This window comes from Cydia pomonella, chromosome 28, assembly GCF_033807575.1.
Source record: "Cydia pomonella isolate Wapato2018A chromosome 28, ilCydPomo1, whole genome shotgun sequence".
NCBI lineage: Eukaryota > Metazoa > Arthropoda > Insecta > Lepidoptera > Tortricidae > Cydia > Cydia pomonella.
The window spans coordinates 6,240,605-6,258,692 of NC_084730.1; the positions used below are offsets into that span (position 1 = coordinate 6,240,605).

The 18,088-nt window shown below is 36.2% G+C and overlaps 1 protein-coding gene across 1 annotated transcript in view; it reads left to right on the forward strand.

The window, feature by feature from the left end:
- The first annotated feature begins 61 nt into the window (after positions 1 to 61).
- The window catches only part of LOC133533082 (scavenger receptor class B member 1), a 148,687-nt gene continuing 130,660 nt past the window's right edge, over positions 62 to 18,088 (forward strand). The window contains exon 1 of the mRNA XM_061872025.1: positions 62 to 254. The gene's annotated coding sequence lies outside the window, so the exon portion shown is untranslated. The remainder of the gene's footprint in view (positions 255 to 18,088) is intronic.

Genomic DNA, 18,088 nt, shown 5'->3' on the forward strand with positions numbered 1-18,088 from the left:
GCTTACCCAATAACTTTGTAAACATTACTGCAGATTCGAAAGTGGTCAAGCAAGCAATCTACAGTTACTAAAGCGGTCTCCATACTACCGCACGTCTGTGGAACAGACTTCATTTTCGAAAAAAAAAAACACTGACAGCTGTCAAAATTCACAGTGGATTTTGTGTTTAGTGCGTGTTGTGAAATTAAAATTTAACGACTTTGTGAGCGCGTGTTATTGATTTAGAATTTTTTGCTGTTAATCCAACTTTAAAGGTAAGATGGGTGAATTATTTTGAAATTTTCCTCTAAGGCTTAAGACTAAGGCACTTGCATACAGCCTTGCCTGTAATGTGGTTGAGAAATCAGTGGAATGTTACTTTATCAAATTATTGATGGATTGTGTAATTTATGATTCACTTAATCGTTTTTTTATAGCTCTCTTTTAAGGTTAATTCAATTTGGTTTTGTTTAATGTTTTCATTTATGACGTTGAGTAAAATTTAGTTTGAATCGTAAATATTTATCACAATGAAACTACCCACTATCAGGAGAAAAAGATAACACCAAGAAATCCATATCCGAAAAGTAGGTCAATATCAGAACTATCAGAAGTTCTTTAACATTTTCGTCACTTTGAAATGGTTTATTTATTTATTTAAACTTTATTGCACACATAAAGAATCATTCTCTACCAGTCAACCATTGGGTCAAACAGAGACATTTGTGTATGTTGGTGCAGGAAAAAATAATGGTTCCATTAATTTGGTTGACCATTTTAATAGGGTCAGACCAAGCTGTGCAAGTGTTAAGTAAACGTCATAATTTCATAGAAGTTTGACGTTTAAAATAACACTTGCACTGTCTGGGCTGTGAAAATCGCTGCCAACTTATCTTGATCTGACATAAAAATAGAGGTGGATATTGTATGTGGGTATGATGCATGCATGGGCTGCGGTGTCCGCTCACCAACAGCCGAACCTTACGCTTGTTTACTACCGTTTTTATAAGATAAACGATGTATTTAACTTGCCTTTTAAATTAGTGTGGGTCAGATCTTGGAAGCTAAATTTGACCCACTTCCCGATTTCCGATGGAGCTGAAAATTTGCATACATATGTAAGTCGGGTAACAATGCAATATTATGGTACCGTCAAGCTGATCTGATGATGGAGGCAGGAGGTGGCCATAGGAACTCTGTAAGGAAACAAGGCAACCTAATTGTGTTTGGGGTTGTTAGAATTGTCTCTATAAGTATTAGTTGCCTGTGGTAAGAAAAGTACAGTCAGCGATAAAAGCTTGTACCAAAAATGAAAATTTTGCCAAAAAGTTAGTTACCAATTTTTGTGCAACGTCGAGCGCGTTGAATTTAGTTTCGAATAGCAACTTGTATACGAAATACGAACTCTTGACTTTCCATCTCTCTGTCGCATCGCTAATTTTGTTTAAACCGGCACGACCTACATAGAAGCATTGTGTTCACATTCTCGATAAGTACCAGTGGTTTGACAATGACACCAGAATATCCGTAGCATCGGCAGGTAGGTTTTCACTTCTGAACATAATATTTGCGACCAGTGATGGAATAATATAGACGATGCGATGGTCTTAGTACATGTTCTTTTTTTTCTCACCATTAGTTCGCGCCTTACAATACCTAAACGCACTTCTCAAATCAGCTCCTGACTGTGATGTTTTTGTCAGTAGTTGGAAGATATTATGTGACGAATGTAGAATGTAAGAGGCTATGTGAGGCGATGGATGATCACGCGTCTTCGGTTAGTATTTAAGTTTATTTGTTATTGTAACAACACAACTTTATGTTAACGTTTTTGGATTGTATGCATTCCACAGTACCTTGGTGTCTTACTGTAATACTGTGTAATCTGTTTGAATAAAAAATGTTTGACTTTCGAAAAACGGTCCATATTATATAACTGACACTTAGACACATATTATCACTAAAACTTATCTCTTCTCCATAGATATAACTCGCCCGACTCAATGAATAAGTATTACCCAATTTTATGACTGCTTTTGTACTTAATTATTATTTCCTTTATTCATTTAAAATCTTACGTTAGGTTATTTATAATATGAATATAAAAGTAAAATATAAAAACACTTACAAAACAATACAAAATACATATAAACACATTATAAAAAACCTAACCTAGGGTGCCGCCAGCTGCTTGGCAGGGCGTGGCCTAAGCTGCCGGTGGTCAGGGCCGCAGAGAGAGGAACCGCCGGACTATCCGCGCCGTGTCCAAGATCACCGCCTTCTGCATCTGACCCTTGATCCAACCACCTAGCGAGAGTCTCTCAAGGTGTTCGGTAAATTATTATTATTATAGGCGTAGGGATGTGACGACCCTATCGCCCGCTGGTTTTACCAGTGCAATCAGTCAACGCAGAGCAGCTTGTGGCGAGCTGTTGGGGAGTAGCGACCTCACGTACCCTGTCCTGGGGAGTTCTGTTACCTGCAAGGAGGGTGGGTGGGACAGGATTCTCTGCCTCTGGCTTGCCTTAGCTGGCCGGCCAGAGTGGAGTCGTTAGAGCTATAAGCTCCAGGGGTGGAAGTGAAAATTTGCATAAGACGCGAGTTGGCACAGTGGCTATATACATTATTATTATTATTAATTCATTTATTCATATAAAACAATGACACAGTTACACAGTACAATAAATGCGCGAAACTGGAGTAACCAGTTTGTTGGCGCGCCGCGCTCAAATCTCAAAAAAGTTCTATTTGGTCCTTTGAGCATTTAACCAACCGGAGACGCCTTGTCTGTAATTTTCTGTACAAAACAGTCTGCCAATTTTTGTGGGGGAGGGGCCCGTGAAATGTATGTATTGTATGTCAGATAAACGTCAGTCCATACAATGTATATGACCATTGGCCGAGGTTTTCGATAGAAGGGAAGCTCTTAAAGGCGACTCCGGTTGGTTAAATGCTCTAAGATTTGGTCAGTAAAACTTATGATTGGATAAAATAAAATTCTATATGTCAAACATCTTGCGCGGCATTACGATTTGACGTTGTCAACATGCGTGATGCCGTACAGTTTATTTTTATATTTATTTATTTTATTTTTTTTGTTTACGGTAGAATTGTAAACGGCACAATTCCGTCTAATCCAATAATTTTTGAGCTTATTCATACTTCTATAGTTATTGTAGTACTTAACCTTATTAATTTGTAAAATTTATAAAACGTTCGAATAACTTAAATCCGGTTTTGTACTGTTGCCTTTCTGCTTTTTTGGAAGTCTGTTAATTTTTTTGCCTAAGTGACTCGGGTCATAAAAGGGTTATTGATTATCACCTCATTTATCAATATGAGGCCTTATAATTTAGACGCTACGAACATACGACAAAACATCCACAAATTGACTTTAAATTTGTGGCTTACCATCAGAGAAGGGTTCTTTTGCTTCATGTGCATAATAAGTCCTTTTTTTTATTTCAATGTCATTCATTCCACACATAAGTTTACAGTGCAAAACTAAGTCACTTACACAGTAAATATATATAAAATAGGTAGGTAGGTAGATTTTTCAACAAATGTAGAATTCAAATACAAAAAGGACAATTTAGAAAAGGGTCCTAATGCACACGTGAAGCATAAGGACCCGTTTCTGATGGAAAGCCACATATTAACCCTCCATTTTGGCTTTTACGAGGTCTGGTTTAAACACTTCTAGACTCATAGTCATATCTTGATGTTTATCTAATATGACTCGACGCAAAGTATAAATTAAGTTTGTCAATATTATATTGTAGGTATTTTTCTGATCTTCAAATTCCCAAATTAACGTTAAATTTCGCGTAAATAGATTTGTTTATAATCTTGTGCAAAAAACGGTGTCAATAACCAGTGTATTGTAAATATCAGGGATCGGAACCGGTTTTTTGCAAAAACATCGAAATAACCATATATTTCGGTTTATTTTATACTCTAAATGTAGGACTCAGTTGTGTTTTCAGAAAACGACTTCGTATTATTAGATTGCCTAATTAGAAATGAAGTAATTAACAAAGAACGAAAAAATACCGGTTTTCGTTCCCATACAAAAAATACCGGATTCCGATCCCTGGTAAATACACTAGCTCATAAATTTTAAATTTTGATCATTATATTTGTGCATCAACGTAACAATGATATATAGTAAAGTTTTAATAAATATTCGTGATCAGTAAAATGAATAATGATGCTTAAGATTAAATAAGAATGAGGCTGAGGTATTCTTTTTGCAGATTAGCCAACTTTGTAAACACACTGTACCTACGCATGTAAACCACTGCTCTACCTTCCGCCATGTGACGCAAATAAATTTAAATTCACTATTTTATAGCTTAACCAAAAATATATAAAACCTTACGCTCGGTATTAACTATACGTATGCAAAGATCAAACGTATACTGGTTTTAGTATGTTGCGAATAAGTGAGGTTACGACACGTATACGTCATGTAATCGTTACGTTGGAGGAAAAAAGCCATGCTTGTGAAGCGACTGATATAATAATTATGCATTCGGATTGTGCGAAAAATGTGGGACGGTTAAGGGTTCCATACATTTCGTTATGGAGCCCTACAAGTATTGCCATATTATCCGCTAGTCCGTTTCGCGGGTTATCTCGCTGACAGCGCTAAAGTCAGACCAAGATAAATTGGCAGCCCAGACAGTGGGAGTGTTATTTTAATATATAATTTGTGTTGTCAAATTTCTATGAAATTATGACGTTTATTTAACACTTGCACAGGCTGGGCTATCAAAATCGTTGACAACTTAGCTTGATCTTTTTTTTTTTTTTATACCACGATGGTGGCAAACAAGCATACGGCCCGCCTGATGGTAACATAACAACTCCAGAGGTGTTACATGCGCGTTGCCGACCCTTTAAAAACCTGTACACACCTTTTTTGAAGAATCCCATACTGTAGACCCTCGGGAAAACCTCGGAAGGGAGCTCACAGCCGGAGCGTCCGCGGGAGGAAATTCCTCTTGAACCGCACAGTACGCGACCATTTAGGTTCTAAGGTGTGAGGATGAACTCCCTGCCGACGGCGAGCGGTGCGGTAATAGAAAGTGGCCGTTGGCATCATGTCAAACAATTCCTCAGAGCACAGCCCATTATACAAGCGGTAGAACACACAAGGAGGCAGTCTCTCCTTAGACTTAAAGGTTCAATACCGCTTGTGAGTCTGGGATCGTCAACGATTCGCAAAGGATCTGACTTTAGGATCCTACCATATATATGACCACACCTCACATAATCAACCGCTTATGTCAACTTTGGTCTGACTCAAGACCAAGATAACTCTGCAGCGATTTTGATATCCCAGACTGTGCGAGTGTTCTTCTTCATCTTTTTTAAAATTATGGCTTCAGTCCAGTGGGACTATTTCGCCAATATCGAGGTCTTAGGAGCTTTAAATACGGCTAAAATTGTACGGTTAGTACAAGCGTTCAAGTTAGTACAGCTCTTGTAAAGCGATAGCTGGACTTTACAAGTAGCACGTGGACTACTTGCCGTTGACTCCAAAATGGTGGTTAAACGCGTTTCAAAATTAATTCTCCATTCACTGCACACTACCACATTAGTTTACTGTATAATCAGCTATCGATGTTACACTTTAAACAATATTAATGAGCAAAACATAAAGCAATTAATCACGAGGCGTGACCTTCAATATGGCGCTCGAACCGGAAGTCAAGTGCGAGTGTTATTAATACGTCATAATTTCATAGTAGTTTGACGTTTAAAATAACATTTGCATAGTCTGGGCTATGGTTGGGATAAAAGTTCTGCAGAGTTATCTTGGTCTAATTCTAGAAGACGGTAATTTGGTAAGTCACGTTTTGATTTATTTTTTTCAATAGTATGTATGTATATACTTTATTGTACATAGAAATAAAAACACGAAAAACACAGTTACAGAGTAAATTAAATACAGCAAAGGCGAACTTATCCCTGTATGGGATCTCTTCCAGTTAATCTTTGAGGAAATGAGTAAAACAGAAGTAACGGTGAATAGTAAACTGTTTTGGCTTTTCACTCAGAACTATTTTCCATTTCTACCAATCAACGAGTATTTTAGATTTGCCCGTTTCATGTTGAATTATTTATATCACTCAACGAATTTTGGCAACCCTAAATAGCCGAAAGGGATAGTGCCATACATTAGAAATGGACAACGTGATTCGTCCCTGAATCGCTGTCAAACTGCGGTTTTGTAGGAAGTTTCCTTTCTGTCTATCTTATAATTTATTCTATCTGTCACATTTTAAAACGATATTCTGATATAATAACATTAAATTTAAAATGAACATTCAAGTAACAAGTAACTATCAGACATAGATATAGGTTAAGTAAATGTTCATGCCAAGTTTAATGTATTTTTTTTTAATTTATTAAATATCCAATTAATTAAAAAAAAAATCGCAGAGTTCCATGTTTACTTACTGCTAAAGTCATGAATGGCTTAATTACAGCAAGAATTTATATAACAAAGCAAATATTTGTTTACAAAATATAGTCGTAATTATTTGATATGAAATAATTTTTAACTTTTTTAATTGATTTAGAGTTGGATAGGTATAAATCTTGTATGTGTTTCGGAAGGTTATTTATTATTTTCGTAAGTATGAAATTATTATTTCTCGTTCCGTAGACATTATTATATGATGGTAGTATGAATCTAGGTGCATTAGGGATACTTCTTAATCTATTGTTTCTGTGATATTCATTTAATTTATCTATATGTAGGTGTTCTTCTTTAAGAATAGACAATTTAACTATATTTTGTACGGGAAGCACCTTAAAGTGTTCAAAGAGGTTTGAGTAGTTATTGTTACATGCTACTTTTTTAATTAATTTAAGCACGTCGTTTTAAAATGAGAGCATAACTTTGTAGCTTTGTGTGGTAGGGCACAGCACAGCGGATGTCATTCCAGATCTAGAGCAGAGCCCAACAGGCCAACCAGTACCTCCACCTTACAGAAAACCGCAGTCTAATAACACTAGACCCTACTCATAGTGTTGTGTTGTTGCCGGTGAGGTTGCCAGAGCTTAGAGGGTGCGGGTCTGGATTTCCGTCCATAGGCTACGAAGACTGCCTACCATCGGGCTGTATGCTTGTTTGCCACCGACGTAGTATAAAAAAAACTTGCGAGTAGTCGTTGGCGGCGGGTAGGTTCGTGCGACTGTTAATCTTTATTTTTTTTGTTTTTGTGTTGACGACCAGTTTGGCCTAGTGGGTAGTGACCCTGCCTACGAAGCTGATGGTCCCGGGTTCAAATCCTGGCAAGGGCATGTATTTGTGTGATGAGCATGGATATTTGTTCCTGAGTCATGGTTGTTTCTATGTATTTAAGTATTTATATATTATATATATCGTTGTCTAAGTACCCTCAACACAAGCCTTATTGAGCTTACTGTGTAGTCAATTTATGTAATAATGTCTTATAATATTTATTTATTTATTTATTACTTTTCTACCCGCAAATACCAGGTAAAGTAGCCTGCATACAGTTTCATCATGAGGATAACGCGGCGACCTCTACCGGCCAATTATGTTCGTACGTACATGTTCGTGCGCCGCCTCTGTGTCACGAACCATGATAACGATTTACAACTTATACGAGTACAATGGAGTTTATAATAAAAGGCGAGTTTATCATGCGATAAATTATCCTTTCTTGTAGATAACGGGTGATAGCGGGTAGCGAGATGGGAGAAGGGATGTTCTTCTTAAAAATAACCGGACAAGTGCGAGTCGGACTGGCACACCGAGGGTTCCGTACTTTTTAGTATTTGTTGATATAGCGGCAACAGAAATATATCATCTGTGAAAATTTCGACTGTCTAACTATCACGGTTCATGAGATACAGCCTAGTGACAGACATACAGACGGACGGACAGAGTAATCTTAGTAATAGGGTCCCGTTTTATCCTTTGCGTACGGAACCCTTAAAAGGGTTTCATCAAATTTATAATGATTTTGCCAATGTCAAAAGCTTGTCAATGACTGACGTTCTTCGGTAATTGCTTTTAATAAAGTGATAGCTGTACCCCTAGTGTAAATATTTTCGACAGCGAAACGTGACATACGCGTTTGCGTTAAGTGTCATTTTGTATGAGATTTTTGACTTTCCAAAACGTCCCGCTTGGCGCGCTGTTCAAAAACCCATACAAAATGAGACTTAACGCAAACGCGTACGTCACGTTTCGCTATCGACTAAATTTATACTAGGGGTACAGGACTTAATAACTACGATGGATGGCTGAGTGTTGATTAAATAATAGTTAAATGTGTGTCAAGATTAATTCTTCTTTAGCTGCACTACTTCCACGCTAGGTCACTGCATAAGAGAGAGAACTGTAAAACGATAGATGGAGTTTTATATGAAATACTAAGCAGTGACGTCACTCGCCTGTAAATTGTCACATCCCAACTCAGTCTGAAGGAAATATATCGGAATTTTATGTACTAAAAACTTTTTCTAACTCTGAACTGTCTAAACACGAAGTAGGTATAGCCAAGGAGTAAAAGGTTGAAGAACATTTTTAGTAACACTTATAGTTATGCGACTTTCGTGTGGACATAACAAAATAAACGGACTTTAAACGCTAATTTTCTTACTTTATCCTTATTTAAGCATGTTAAAACATATTCTTGAAAATTTTATAATAAAAGTCATAAAACAATGTATCTAAATCGTCATCCTTTGTGATGTCCATAGAAAAGGCGGTTCTTTCGAACGTTTTTGTCCCATTAGTCTTCAATAATGATCGGTGCACAATACAATTTGTAATGCAGCCATGATTCGATGAAGAAATGCCGATGCACAAGGTCGTGGCCTCAGTTGCGTAAGTCAGCATTGGGGAGACGTGACAGGTTGGCATGTGTGTATAGGCCTTAACCCCTTACCAAAGGAGGCGCATCGTACACGGTCTGAAATTAAAAACCGGAATCTATGGTCATGGAAAAAAGCAGAGAGGATTTTATGTCTATGGTGTCTGGTTTTTTGTTACAAAAACTTGCTCTGTTAGTATGTTAGTTGGTTAGTTAGTGTGTATCAAATCTTGGAAGCCAAATTTGACCTATTTCCCGGCTTCCGATTGAGCTGAAAATTTGCATACATATGTAAGTCAGTCAAAATGCAATATTATGTTACCATCGAGCTGATCTGATGATGGAGACATGAGGTGGCCATAGGAACTATGTAACAAAACAATGCAACCTACTTAATTGTTTGGTGTTTTTAGAAATGTCTCGATGAGTATTAGTTGCTAGCGGTAAGAAAAGTACAGTCAGCGATAAAAGCTTGTATAACATAATTGTTTTTTTCCAAAAACTTATTTTTCACACATGCGTTGGTGGAATTTAATTTTGTTTTGCCCCCAATAATCCGATGTCTGGTAATAGGTCTTTCATGGCTATTGGAAGTCTATATGAACTAAGCTTCACACTCCACGGTAAGCTTAATAAGTATGGCTTGTGTTGTAGATACTAGACAAAAATATAAATATATAAATACCTTAATACAAAACACCCATGACCCATGACTCAGAAATGTATACAACAATATATTAAATCAAATTATATAAAACAACAAACATGTAGTTGTTATTATGTTGCCTTTCTCTCTTTCGCACAACATTACGCACTTTCCGAACACAACCTAGAAAGAATCTGGAGCACGCGAGATAGCCGGCGATTACTGGCAGCTTATTAATTGTGTGCGCGTTCCCTGGTAAGGTAGAAGTACTAGTGCTCGACGCTGCACTAGTACTCGACATGGGCACTTTGTCAAAGTGACAAGGATTAAGTTCGAATACAGAAAAATCTTCGTTGTTCAAATTTAACCTTCATTTTCATGAAATAAAGTGCCCATGTCGGTGACTAGTGCAGCGTCGAGCACTAGTACTTCTACCTTATTTAGAGTTCGCTATACCAATGTAATTTGACCTCTCTAAGCTAGAAGCTGTAACTATAAAAAATGGGTAAATGCTTTTACTCCATAAGTGACTTTCTGAACACTGCTGAACATGACTATGGTGAATAATATGAAGGATTATATGATCGGATGTCTTAGTTTAATTTATTCAGCTTTAATGATTTAATTTTAGGCTTAGTGGGTAGTGACCCTGCCTATGAAGCCGATGGTTCTGGGTTCAAATCCCGGTAAAGGCATTTATTCGTGTGATGAGCATGGATATTTGTTCCTGCGTCATGGGTGTTTTCTATGTATTTAAGTATTTATAAATATTTATATATTATTATATATATCGTTGTCTAAGTACCCTCAACACAAGCCTTCTTGAGCTTACTGTGGGACTTAGTCAATTTGTGTAATAATCTTCTTCTTCACGTGCCATCTCCGTCCAGGAGGTTGGCGACCATATGTCTATACGTCTCTCTATGTTCAGTCATGCGAATTAGTCCATCTATGCTTTTCACTTTTAACCAGTCTCTTATATTTTAGTCCATGGTGTGCGCCTTCTACCACGACCACGCTTCCCTTCAATTTTAATAATGTCCTATAATATTTATTTATTTATAAGTTGTAATTTTATTTTATTGTTTAGTTTGGTTCTTTTGATTGCATGACAAGGTAGACTGTAATATTTGCATGCTCAATTGTGAGTCGTTATTACTAGTAGGAAATTATATTCTACATGTTGCGACTGTAATTACATCTGAGCAAGTAGCCCAAGATTTGAGTTACGTGGCCTTACGTTAGTCATTAATTTGAGGGTAGGTGTGCGCAAGGCTCTCAATTAGGTACATAATTAATAATTAACATTAATTAGATCATTAGGTACAAGATTGCAAATGTAGTTGAACCGGTAATAAAAGTTTGTATAGAAAATTGATTCCGGTTGCCTACTTACAGTATTTCCACGTATTTTTGAGGAAAGCACTTACCTCGATCGGTATTAGAAATGCGTGCCTTGACTGCCTTGTGTTCATTAAATGGCCTCGCTTGGCTCGGCCCTTTTATAAGCCCTTTTAAGAACCCCCGGCCAGCAATTTTCTATTTCCTGGCCTAAGTTATAGGTAATGTACCTACTTTTACTGAGAAAATATAAGATTATGATTTATGTGCTTAAACATGGTAAATTGAAGTTGACATACTCGTAATCATTACCCGCAGTATCTCATGTTTAGCCAATGACAGCATAAATATGTTGATCTTAAAATTAAGCTATATACATTAATAATAAACTAGGTATTAACATTACATTGATTGTCCATTATCGCTATTAATTTTTAATATTCATTATCATTATTCTAATACATAACTACACATAATTCATTTATAAATATCCAAATTTAATATTATATTATCACTATTTTATTAAGTTATAATTTGATCACATTATTCGTTCAAAAATTTTCTCATTGTGTTAAATAATTAATTTCTTAAATTTGTTAATAAATCATTTCGCGCTCATCTGATACCACTGACATTACATATATGCAAATAACACCTTGCATATCTAATAAAGAATTTATAAAACACCAAAGAAACAAAGAAAGGAAAAAACAATAAATATATTATGAAATTCCTTACCTTCAAACCACAAGGATTGTCTTAAAGGAAGCCATTACTCATTATTGTGAATAATTCAATAACAATAAGTGAATAAGTGTTTAAATATTTACGTATGAATCTTTGTATTGTTCTGCCTTGTTCCTGGTAGTTCGGCCAAAGGTGTTTGATGATTGGGTTTATTCATAAATACTTAAATAGGATCGACCAGGCTGAGTGCGGTTCTGGGTCTGTTTGAGTTAACGAAGATGTAGTGGAAAAAATTGAGAAAGGTATGTTGAGATGGTTTGGACACGTGGAAAGAATGAGTGAAAGAAGGATAAGAAAGGTATAAGGGAGAAGTAGAAGAGGGAGCTGGAAGGGGCCTCGGCAGACTTTCTCTGATCAAATCGGGGAAATCTTGAAGAAAGGCCAGGTCAAGAGCACCCTAAACCGTCAAGCGTGTAATTATGAAAATTTGAGAAATGTTATGAAAGTGAAGGAAGCGGAAGAGATATGTCAGGATCGTAGCAAGTGGCAATCCGTGGTCTCCGTCTAACCCTTCGGGAAATAGGCGTGATTATATGTATGTATGTATGTACGTATTTGAGTATTGAGTAATTTGACGTCACAAAAAGAAAAAGAAAATATAAAATATAAATATTTTCAAAATTGATATGAGGATATTAGGTATTTTTGAAGTATATTTTACATAAAATAATTCAATGGTATCGTATCTGGAGGAGCTCAAACTTGGTATGTTTTGAAAATTATTGTAATTTTAATTTAATACAAGTGACTGAAATGTAATGATGTTACGAGTACTTAGATATTTTTAGAACCGGCTTTGCATGCCCTTTCATTTATTACCACACACGGTAAGTTTTTGAAAAAAATATTTTTTCCATACAAGAAAAAAGGTGACGTCATAACAACTCAATTTTTTTTTCTGGTGCTATGAGCCAAATTGTTTCAAATGGCCTAAATATTAAAAGTGCTGATTTTCATGCTTTTAACACAATTTACAGCGTTTTTAGGCGTGCCGCTAGCAGTACTACTCGTACATATAGAGTGCTTATTAATATAAGGTATGTGATGTTCCAAATATGATTAAAACGACGTTTTCGTCTCTACATAAAGCAATTTTCATTTGTTTCATATATTTTAATTATAGTACGCACTCGGAAATCAGTTCTACTCGTAAAAATGATAAATCATGTATAATTCCGTATTAAATATACCTACTGTGGTGTCATTTACTTAAGGTCAATTTAATACGCTCCAAGTATTAATTATTTAAATTTTACCGAAACAAAAAAGCTATTAAATTCTGCTAACTAGTTCCTACATTATAAAGCCTGTTTTAAAAACATTGGACTTCGTCGTTGTTTACGACTTAATTTTTCCTGATGTGTGTTGAATTCTAGTCAAAGGTCCCACTTTGTCGCTTGCCATAAGGACGAGATTTGCTTGTATCTTTATACGAATAACCTGACAATGCGTCCTTATGGCAAGCGACAATGTGGGACGTTTTGCCGGCCGCTGACACATATAAATACATCTATGTTTATATAAAATGTATAGTACCTGGGCGACCGAGCATTGCTCGGTTATAACTATTTATTGTAATATGGTGGTGTATAAGTGATAATCTTATCTATATTTTTTTACTACATTAAACTTGTCTAAAACAATAAAAATAAAAATAAAATATATAAACTTGAACATATAAAAAAAAAAAGTTAGTCGACGGGCGAGATTCGAACCCGTAACACTCGTTTAGCAGTCCGCGTCTTAATCCGCTGGACCAGACGGACAGTGGCCGGTAACACGAAATAAGCGACCATATTCTGCGTCGAAAGAAAAACGCATGAAAACTCGAAAACACGCGTTTTCCCAAACAAAAGACTAATCTAGATCGATTGTTTACCCCCAAAAACCTCCATATACCAAATTTCAGCAAAATCGTTAGAGCCGTTTCCGAGATCCCGGAAATATATATACATATATATATATACAAGAATTGCTCGTTTAAAGGTATAAGATATTAATAAACGGCCGGTAATGTACAGCCAAGATGGGTTCCGTCCGATATAACAGCTGTACGTATTACAACCATTATAATTATTGTAATGCTTTTAATCTTTAAGCGCTGGTGGCGCTCGTAAGAGCGTGCGACTTTCAATCCGGAGGTCGCGGGTTCGAACCCCGGCTGTTACCAATAAGTTTTTCGGAACTTATTTACGATATATTTGATATTTACCAGTCGCTTTTCGGTGAAGGAAAACATCGTGCGCTGGAAGCGCTGGAAGTCGCCAGCAACATGCTGAAATGAGACCATTTCGTGGCACTTTCTCCTTTTTACGTTTCTCTGTTTTGTATAATTTTCTATTTTGTATTTGTGCTTACGAATAAATTATTCGTATAGTAACAAAATTATAGAAGTATATGATACAAATTCAATCCTTATTTCTTCGGTATTAAGGTCATAAAAGTTTTTTTACCATTTTGGACAGAGATTTGAGTGCTGGGACCTTCAAAATACCCTTTAGAATAAGGGCAGCCATAAATACACAAATAAGGACAAGTAAAATATTCACCTCAAATAAGCATATCTAATTACTTTGCTGCTTGAAAATGGTGAACAAAATATGACCTTAATTTTACACGCGAACTGCTTTGGCTATCAGAATAGATAGCTTAACCTGTTCTCTCGTGAAGTGTGTGAATAAATTTTAATAAATGTATGGAAACGAGTGTTACTGGAACTAGGGTGTTTTAAATCTAAATTTGTAGAACTCGACTCGTTTATACGAGTCTGGGCCTAAAAAAATCCGTGACTTTGTATGGCTCCTCTACACGATAGCCTAGCACAAGACCAGCGAGATGGCCACGCTATGGTTGAGAGCACGCACTATGGAATGCCACTATCGCTGGCCCATTTTGATATGAGGACGAAAAACCACCGTGGCCATCCCATCGCTATCTCGCCGCGCCACACACATCCGACACCACTACCCTTTCTACACGCTGGCCCATCTTAGTGGGCCAGTATGATGGCCCATCGTATAGAAGAGCCATTAAGCGTAATTCAAAAGAACACAATTTTGTAAGTTTTGTTTAAATACTAATAGCAATAAAGAAAACAAACGTTATTGTATAGTGTACCTAACGCATGAATTTTACATGGAGAAAATGCATCTTGAATCTCTACAAACGACTCGGGTCACTAACAAGTTGAATAAAACTCGAGTTTCGACTTAATTATAAGAAAATCGAGTCAAGTCTTAAAGTGGACTAAAATGACTCGAGTCTCTAGGAAATTCCAGCGGAGCCCCTTTACACATTTGAGAATTTCAGCCCGCGTAGCCAACGTGCCTATCGTTCCCGCTCTGCGGCAAACGAAACGCAACTGTCACAGTCGCACTAATAAAGAAGAGTGATAGAGAGAGAAGACTACGATACGCTACGGAGCGTTAACTATTGTAACGTTAGCTACGCGGCCTGGTACCTAAATATCTCCGGCCCGCTGACGGGGGTTTCTCCTAAAATTAGTGCGATAAAAAAAAAATATATATATTTATTTCAGACTCATAGAATCCATATCTTGTGTCTCACTTAAACTCGGAAACCTAAGGTATAAGATTAATCGTCATCATCATCTCGGGCCAAAATCCAGAGAGAAAAATGTCGAGAACATTAAAAGATAAAGATAAAAAATGTTTATTGCCACAACTACCAAAGATACTAAATAAAAATAACATACAACGTGAGATAAAACAAAATACACTTAATTGCACAAAATAAATTATCCAAAAAAATCACAAAAAATTTACTACAGCTCTTACCTTTTTACCTATGTGGCATTTGTATGCAAAAATTACCACTAATGTTTCCTTTTAACCAACATTAATTGAAACCCAAAAAATTCAAGAACTCAAAGTTTGAAAATTTTATGTGTTCTTTTATATTCCAAAATAAGATTAATTCTTCTTTAGAGTTTTATGCAGGGATCCCATATAGACATTCGATCCTAAGACAACATCGATCGTCATAAAATGTGTCAGCAAGCTAATTGTGTAGATATTTATGACAGGCGTGGTGACTGATGCGACAAGTCAAGGTTCTTAATAGAATAAACATCGTTACTGGGAACCTTAGTCATAACAGCAAAGACTAATAATTAGTAAAGATTGTAATCTCCTCACTAAGGTCTTATCATTGTGTTAGATGCAGCTACATAATATAATTATACTAGCGATCCGTCCCGGCTACTCACGGGTGTCACAAAACCTTAACAAATTAAAAACCTATAAAACAAACAAAAAACAAATGGGATGGTATAGACAAATCCTGTAAAACAAGTATGGTAAATACTTGTTTTACAGGATTTGTCTATACCATCCCATTACTGGTGCCTGTTCCATTATAGGGGTGTTTACTATAAACATTTTTGGACACTTCTCCTATAAGGATGAAAAGGGCTCGCGATCCTGACAAAAGTGGCAGACGCTCATTTTAGTATTTGTCTATAAGGCTCCCCGCGGTTTTCATCGTTTTTTGAGTTACTCCTTCATTTGCACCATAGATATAATTATAAGACAAACAGCTATCGGTTCTTCAATTCTTTATCCCCATTCTGGTCTGCCGGATTTTGAAAGAAATAAACAGTTATGTTTTTTTATAAAAAAAAAACACTTTTTTCGTTACTAGATTACTGTGAAGGATTTTACGTTTAATTTTAAACTAATTAACACAAAAGTTATAGCCAGTTAACCGGTTTTTAGGGTTCCGTAGCCAAATGGCATAAAACGGAACCCTTATAGTTTCGCCATGTCCGTCTGTCTGTCTGTCTGTCTGTCTGTCTGTCTGTCCGAGGCTTTGCTCCGTGGTCGTTAGTGCTAGAAAGCTGAAATTTGGCATGGATATATAAATCAATAAAGCCGACAAAGTCGTACAATAAAATCTAAAAATTTAATTTTTTTTAGGGTACCTCCCCTACACGTAAAGTGGGGGTGAATTATTTTTTTCGCTTCAACCCTAGAGTGTGGGGTATCGTTGGAAAGGTCTTTCAAAACTAATAGGGGTTTTCAAGAAACATTTTTTGATAAAGTGAATATATTCGGAGATAATCGCTCCGAAAGAATAAAAAAATGTGTCCCCCCCCCCTCTAACTTTTGAACCATAGGTCCAAAAAATATGAAAAAAATCGTGGAAGTAGAGCTTGAGAAAGACATTAAATGAAAACTATAGCGGACATGATCAGTTTAGCTGTTTTTGAGTTATCGCAAAAAGTTTTCCCTTCATAGTAAAAAGACTTACTTTAATTAGGTACTGATTATGCAAATTTGCCTATTTGTTTAACTCGGGTGAAAGGTACCGTTTCATCCCTTGGTTAACAATTTAGTATACTTTAAGCTCCAGTTTAGCTTAATGTGACGGAAGAGTAACTACGGAACCCTACACTGAGCGTGGCCCGACATGCTCTTGGCCGGTTTTTTATTTGGCTTAAAATTGTTCAATTTTGATGCCAAATATCTCGAAGACAGTGGACATTGAAGTAAATATGGTATACTATATTACTTACAGCCGTTGCTGTTAATATAAGCTACAAAAAACATTAGTAAACTAAGGGATTCAGATCGAAGGTCATTGGCGTTAGAGATCCGAGATCCCCTTAATATATCGTGGTTTAAGTACCCACAACAGAAGCCTTATTGAGCTTACTGTGGGACTTCGTCAATTTGTGTAATAATGTCCTATAATTTATTTATATTTATTTACTCGTATCTATATGGAAAGTGAAATTTTGAATACGAGTTGCCCGAGTTTGCAATATTTTTACCCCCGGAGTTACACACAATGTTTTTCATCACACTTGCGAAGAAAAAACTAAATTTTAAGCGAAATAATTATTAAATACGGTGACATATCAAACATTTGTCCGCCATTTTGTAATTTCTTGGCAGGTGAGGCATCGAAGGCACAGACCTATTCAGCATTCAGCCACGATTGAAAATTATGTAAAAATATTTTATACGGCTGTTAAATTAATCAAATTAAATAATTTTAAACATAAACTTAATATTAAATTATAAACGTCAGTATTTTGAAAGTAAAACTCGTTTATGCTACTTGGTTTGCATGAATAAGTGAAAAAATTAAAAAAAAAAGCTATATATAGGTTTTTTTTTACATTCCATAATCCCGCGGGAACAAAATAGGCCTTAGTCCTTCAGCACACCCAAATGAAATAAGATCATTTTCGAGCAAGTGTGATGAAAAATAATTGGCATGCCTGCAGTAGGTATAGTTCGTGTGCCTTGACTCGTATCGTCATGTTTTTAAAGGTGAGATTTGACAAATCTGCGCGTCATCGTGGATGACATGATCGTACAGTTGAGTCACAGTCGGCAGCGTTCCCGTAGGATCATTTTTTGATGTCTAGTCAGACTGATATTAATCTAGTTCGATGGTCTTAACTATTTCATCGTCTATGACAATAGCCATCCTTGATTAGAATTCGTCATTAATGTAAATCAATTAGCTAGAAGGATCATCAAAC